General features: G+C 35.0%; 1 long non-coding RNA gene across 1 annotated transcript; it reads right to left on the reverse strand.

Annotated features, from left to right (window-relative positions):
• Positions 1-2,743: 2,743 nt before the first annotated feature.
• Positions 2,744-5,332, reverse strand: LOC132800441 (uncharacterized). Its single transcript, XR_009635548.1, has 3 exons — positions 4,309-5,332; positions 3,608-4,137; positions 2,744-3,477 (listed from the first exon to the last, which is right to left on the reverse strand). It is a non-coding gene; the product is annotated as an uncharacterized LOC132800441 (long non-coding RNA).
• Between the last annotated feature and the right edge of the window lie 1,370 nt (positions 5,333-6,702).

A 6,702-nucleotide genomic window follows, 5' to 3' on the forward strand; every position in this document is an offset into this window, starting at 1 on the left:
GATCCAAAATAGGGGAAAAAGGGTGGCAAATTGGACTGGGCTGGTTGAAAACGGCGAGAATCGCCGGAAAAACAAAATGAGCCTCCTCTGGCTTCAACCGCTGATCTGGGCGCGTCGCTGGTCGGCCGGCCGCCAAACTTGGCGCTTGAGCTTGCTGATGGCTGGGCTTCATCGGTGGTCGGTGCATGTGGCCGTCCGGTGGCCGGAATTTAAAAAACGGCAAGAACTCGAGAGGGTGAAAAGGAAAGGAAAGGAAGAAGAAGGAGGAAGAAGAAGAAGAAAGAATTCGGGGGGGGGGGGGGGTGGGTGTTTTTCTCACGTGGGGGAAAGGAAAAAAAAAAAGAAAAAAAAGAAAAAGAAATTAAAGGAAATAAAATAAGATAATTAAATAATATTAAAATAATATTATTGTATAGAATAATAATAAAATAATATGGTATTTAACCAAAGTTGACATGTGGCATCTCACCGTTGTGACACATGGCACCTTTTATTAAGTCACATGTGGCATATTGTTCATATATTAAAAATAATATTAAAATAATACTGTATTTGAAAAAATTTGCAGGTTCATAACTTTCAAACCACATGTCCAAATCAGACGTGCCGCTAGTCTATGAACTCATATCAATGAGCACTTCACAACCATACATGAGTCAAAGCTCAACTTTGCATGAATAAAAAGTCAACTCTGGCACCCCTTGGACAGTTTGGACCTCAACTTGTTTTGCTTATAACTTTCAAACCGTAGCTCCGTTTTTGACGTGCTACTAGTCTATGAACTCATGACAACGTGTACTTTGTAACGGTATCTCGCTCAATGTGAAATTCCATCAGGAACAAAAAGTCAACATTTGACCCCTTATCGGTCAACGACGGTCAAATCCGGTCAACCTTGGTCAAATTTGAGAAATTTCCAGTGTATTTCGGGATGGGGTGTTACACCAATGGACTCACAACCATGGACAACCTAAATGGGCCTGTACATGGGATAATCCACGGAATGGCCCCGATACCCAAGCCTCAGGCACAATTAGGCAATATTGGAGAACGTTTTGGTGGTGCCGTGTGTTGGGTTCCAGTGGTCTCGGATCTAAAGCATGTTTAGTAGACCTAAATGTAGGGCCAGTTATGATTGTCCCAAGCAGCAGGGTTGCTCGGTTTGGATGATTCCAAGCGATTGGCCCGTTCAAGTTCCAGGCTAATTCAAACAGATCCAGACCTTGGGCCCATTCTGCCGGGCCAATTTTTGGCCGTCCCAACTATGGAGGCAAACTTGGGTCAAGAGGAGAGTGATCCATCAAAACTGGGGGTTGACCACTTGACTTGTGAGGTAAATATGAAACGGTTAGCATTTAAAATAAATCCTTTAATAATTGAAAATTAGTACCTAAAGCAATCTGATGGGAGAGAAGGCATTCCATAATGTTATGGGTACGATCATCTCCTTTTTACCATATAGAAACAAAGTTGAAATTTAAAATAGTGATTTTTGTTTTCCCGAAAAACCTAATCTGATAGCCTTCAACTACGATTAAGTCCTAAGGTAAGAGGGAAAAAAAAAAAAAAAAAAAAAACTCCCTTTAGATGGTAAATGATCAAAATACTACATAAAAGAATAGCTGACTCTCTAAGGTCTAAAATTTCACTCCTTTTCCGTAGGGTTAAAGCTGCTTTGCACAATTGATAAACTACTTGACATTCAAATCAAAAGGCCGTACTTAGTTGTTCAAATTCACAATTATAAGTCAGTAAATGCTTCTTTAACTGTTGAAGTGGCCCAAATGTCTAAACTAACCACCCAACTTAGTATGAATGAACTAGGACAAGATTGCATCAGGTAAGTTTCATGGGATCTTAGGGGCATTTTTGTCATCCAAATGCCAAACACCACAAGGCAGTGGGATTGAAATATTTGTTTAGACAAATCTGACCCCTTCTATGGTGGACAACTCACGTTTCAAACTATAATGTTGGGAAGTACATAACTAAATCCAAAAAAATAAATAAATAAATAAAGCAAGCTAATTTATTAGTTAATCTGATTTAGACATTTACTATTTAACTATATATACCGTACTAATAGATCCCTCAAAAGTGTGCTTCTCATGATTGAGATAAGCTGAGAACAAAATGAAGAGAAAAAGGAAAAATTGTAATGTCATATGTTACTTTTGTTGTGAACTCAAGATCTGATCAAGGTAATACTTTGGGGTAAGTAGTCTTTCCTATCAAGGTACAAATTTTCTCCATGTGTGAGGCTCTTGGTAGAGAGAGAGAGAGAGAGAGAGAGAGAGAGAGAGAGAGAGAGAGAGAGAGAGAGAGAGAGAGAGAGAGAAATTGAGACTTTCTGTAAAATAATATTGATAATGATTTTTTTAAAAACCGTCGTCAATACTAAAGTTCGTCAATACTAAAGTTCGCATGTGGACTTTCTGCAATATAGACGGATCATATATATGTATAGATATATGTTAAGAAATACAAATGGAGTTGCTTATTCCCACCCCAACAGTCTCATTTATAATAGAAGAACGGTCAAAATTATTTTATCCTATTTCAAATGAAAATGTTTAAAATTTAACCAAAAAAAATAATTATAATATTAATACTTACATAGACTTGTGCATATTAATTTTAGTTTCTTATACTATTTTCTTTTTTTGGATAAATTTTTTTTGAAATTGATAGTATCATTTATAATATCTTTTATATATATATATATATATATATACTATAAATCAATCCAACAAATTTTTAATTTTATACATAACAAAAATTAATAAAACAATATTCAACACTTTTATAGTTGGTCCACATGCAACACATGTGGCCTTTCCGTGTGTGTGTGTGTATACATCAACTGGCTTGACAAAATCCAGGCATGGCGCCCGTGAACAAAAAATTCTGAACCGTCAAATAAAATGTTGGAGCATATTGTTATCCAAAAAGCTCTGCCAATAGTTGCTGAAATGGAATAGTATCATTATTCGACGAACCTGGTTCAATGATCTGCTGCTGCTGCTGCAGGTGGTGATCATTAATATCATCATGGCCTGGAATATTAATATTTTGATAATTAGGAGTAAAACTAGCAGCAGCTCCTTCAATGTTATGATTATTTGGACTTTGACTAATAAGAGGTTCCTCGTTTTTGGATGAAGATGATGATGGTGTCTCCATCCGTGAAGAACGACGAAGCTTTTTGGGTTTTTGGATTTTTGTTATCTGAGCTTGCATGTCTTCCATTTGTTTCTAAATTTGCTCAAGTTGTTCAGCCGATTCATTACAACATGTTTTAGGGCTTTCTGTGTTTGTTGCACCTGGGGTAGTTTCGGCTATTTCAATAATTACAGCTGGCTCCTCTTTCACCATCTTCAATTCTTCAAGTACCTTATCTTTCCTTTCATTGGCAGCTTTTAATTCCTTGATGTATCTATCTTGATCGTTGATGCGATTCACACAGTAGTCGACAAACTTAATAAAGAAAATTACAAAAGGAAAAAAAATTAGCCTAGCTAGCAATGTTAATTAAATATGATTAGTGGGAAAATGTTATATAAAAATATATATGAAGAGAGCGAGGCATGTATATCTATTAATTTACCTTCGAAAAAAATGGAACCAGTTGTGAACCAGCCTCTTCAAATAAGTTGTGCTTTAAAAGTTGATCAATAGAGTTAATGTTTTTCTCAGATTGATCAGCCGTCTCTTCATCTTCCGATCCCTGCTCATGATTAACATAATCAGTAGTAACTTTCGAATTAGCAGCAGCAGCTTCAGAAGGAATGGACGACTAATAATCAGATCGAGCAGGGTTAGGATGGACCCAATTAGCTGCTAGTGAGGCATTAGAATCACAATGCATCAGCTTTCGTTTCTTACAAGACGACGGGGGCGACGATAAAACGTCTGTGGTCGTCAGGCCGCCTACTTCCACACTCCAAACATCGCCACCGAGGTTGCTATGTGCTGAACCAGTGGCAGTTAGATGAGAAGATTGAGATTCATCAGCTATCTTACTTTCTCTATGCAGCTCTAAATTAGCTGCATGATCAACAAGATATTTCCAATCTCTGTTTTGGAACTCCAAAGCCTTATCAATATCGCACTGGTTCACATCCGAAGACTTCAAAGCTTTAGTTAGACATGAAAACACAGCGCATCTTAAAGAAATACAGATTAAACTCAATCAATGATTAATTAATTATCAATCAAGCAGCAACTACCTCATGATCTGATCTCTCAAAATTTTCAAAAAATAATAACAACAATAATAATAAAATAAATAATTAAGCAACTACGCACCTTTAGGTTTATGATCAGCATGAGTTTTAGATCTAGGTACCGAGTGCAGCTCATCCCAATCACCTTTAAGACGGATCAAATCATCTGATTCCCATCCTTTCTCAGATCTTGGTAAACCAGTGACCAGGTCAGGTTTGCCTTCTTATGAGAAAAATAATAAATACCTCTATTTGACTTAACTGTATAACAATGACAAAACTCGTTCCAACCCAAGTTAATTTTACATAATTGGTTCAACGCTATGATACCAAACATTACCCTCCAACAGTTGGGGGCTAATTGGGTGGGGACTAGATCGTGTTTGCTCAATATTTCTTCAATCAAAACATGGAATGGAAGACACAAGCCTAATTAAAAGGTACTAGCATGAATCACAATTTCCTCTTCAGGAATCGTTTCGTTAATTGAAGATTTAGAAGCTCTTTCAACCACCACACCCTTTGGAATCTTGTTCTTATGTTCTAAAAACTTTCTAGCATCTTGATCGAACTCAATCTTAGAGTAATAACGACTAAATTTGTTCTTACCCATAAGATATATGGATAACAAAAAAATAAATTAATTGATTAATTAATTGAAAAAAATAAAAAAAGGAAGAAGAAGGAAAATTTGACTGGAAGCTATACGAGGGAAGTAAGGAAGGAAGCTAAAGCAAGCCTAGCCCTAAAAGCGAGAGCCAGTGTTTGAAGAATTTGGACAGGAAAAAACCATCTTTGGCTACAAGAGAAAAGACTTGTAAGTGGGAAAGCGAGAAGCGAGAAAGTAAAGCTGCCTATCTTTTTTACAATAAAGGACTGAGGTCAAGGATGGGATGGAGAAAATGAAACCGAGCAAACCCCACACTGCTGAAACGCCTAAATGAAATGAAGAAATATTGAGAGTGAGAATAATTGGCAGAGAGAGTAAAGATTTGATGTTTGAAAGAAAATGAAATTAACAGTAAAGTATATGTAGACACGTGGATTGTGGGTTGTGGCTCTCTGCCACTTGAGCTGCACTGCCAGTCTTATGTAGAAAAGTACTATACTGGTAGCTGGTCAGTACTGCTTTAGTACTGCTTTCATGGAGTAATATAGAGCTTGCTGATCAGTGCTGCCGTAACGTAGCGACCAGCACTCACTTAGGTGAATCAAGGCCTGTGCTTTGTTAAAAGCCCAAAATTAAATAATTGTTTACTTTTATTAGAGAAACAAATGTAGAAAAGTACTCTTTTTTTCTTTTTTCTGGTGTGGCCCACCCCGCTCCCCCATATCCCGCACTAACAACAACGTGGGTTGTCGCGCTGCCACTTGAACTGGCACCGCAAGTCTACGTAGAAAAATATCTTCGCGATTGCTGATCAGCGCTGCTTTCATGGAACAGTGCTTGCCATAGCGACCAGCACTGCTCACGTGAAGCAAGGCCTATGCTTAGTCAAAAGCCCAAATTAAATAATTGTTTGCTTTTATCAGAAAAACACTTCTAGGATGGGTAAAATTCAATCTAATCCGTTCAATTCGTCCAATCAAATCCATTTTTAACGGTTTGGATTGGATTTTTATATCAATTGGATTGGATTGGGTTCAAAATATTATAAATTGTATGGATTGAATTGGTTATGGATTGGAAATATAAATCCAATCCAATCCAATCCAAAAAATATATTATATAACTAAAAAATTAAATATTTTTTATTTTTTTTTATTTTTATATATTAATTTTAATATATATTTTTTCATTTTTATATATTAATTTTTATTTTTTTCCATTTTTATATATTGATTTTTAATATATATATATATATATATATTTTTTTTTTTCCCTTTTACATCCCCATATCCCAAATCACAAATCAAATTGTAAGTTGTAACCCTAAACTAAACATTTATCTTTGTTGCCGCCCTCCACCAGTCCATCACCATCACAATAACATATATATATTTTTTACATCCCCATCATATATATATATATATATATATATATCTACATATATTGTATCCAATTGTTACTTATATATATATATATATATAAATGTTTAAATATAATTTATTACTAATTTTATTGTTTTGATCTTCGTAGAGCTTACAGAATCAACTAAAATTAGTGAACCTGTCAACGTTGATTGACTTATGATTTACTAAAATTTTAAGGTTAAAAAAAAAAATTATGCATTGATTCTTGAGTGAATGAATTTTGACGAATGTATTATTTTACATTATTTGTTCTAACAATTTTAATTTAATTTTATAGGAGTGAGATGATAACATTAATGTTTGTTATTTAATAAGTGCATGATGTGTATCATTTGCTACATTTTCTTCTTTATTTTCCATTGTAGACTATGTTGTATTATTCTAATTGTATTTATGTTTGGATAATTATAATTTATTATTTATATTTTATATTTGAATTTTT

The sequence above is a fragment of the Ziziphus jujuba genome, chromosome 2, assembly GCF_031755915.1.
Source record: "Ziziphus jujuba cultivar Dongzao chromosome 2, ASM3175591v1".
Taxonomy (NCBI): domain Eukaryota; kingdom Viridiplantae; phylum Streptophyta; class Magnoliopsida; order Rosales; family Rhamnaceae; genus Ziziphus; species Ziziphus jujuba.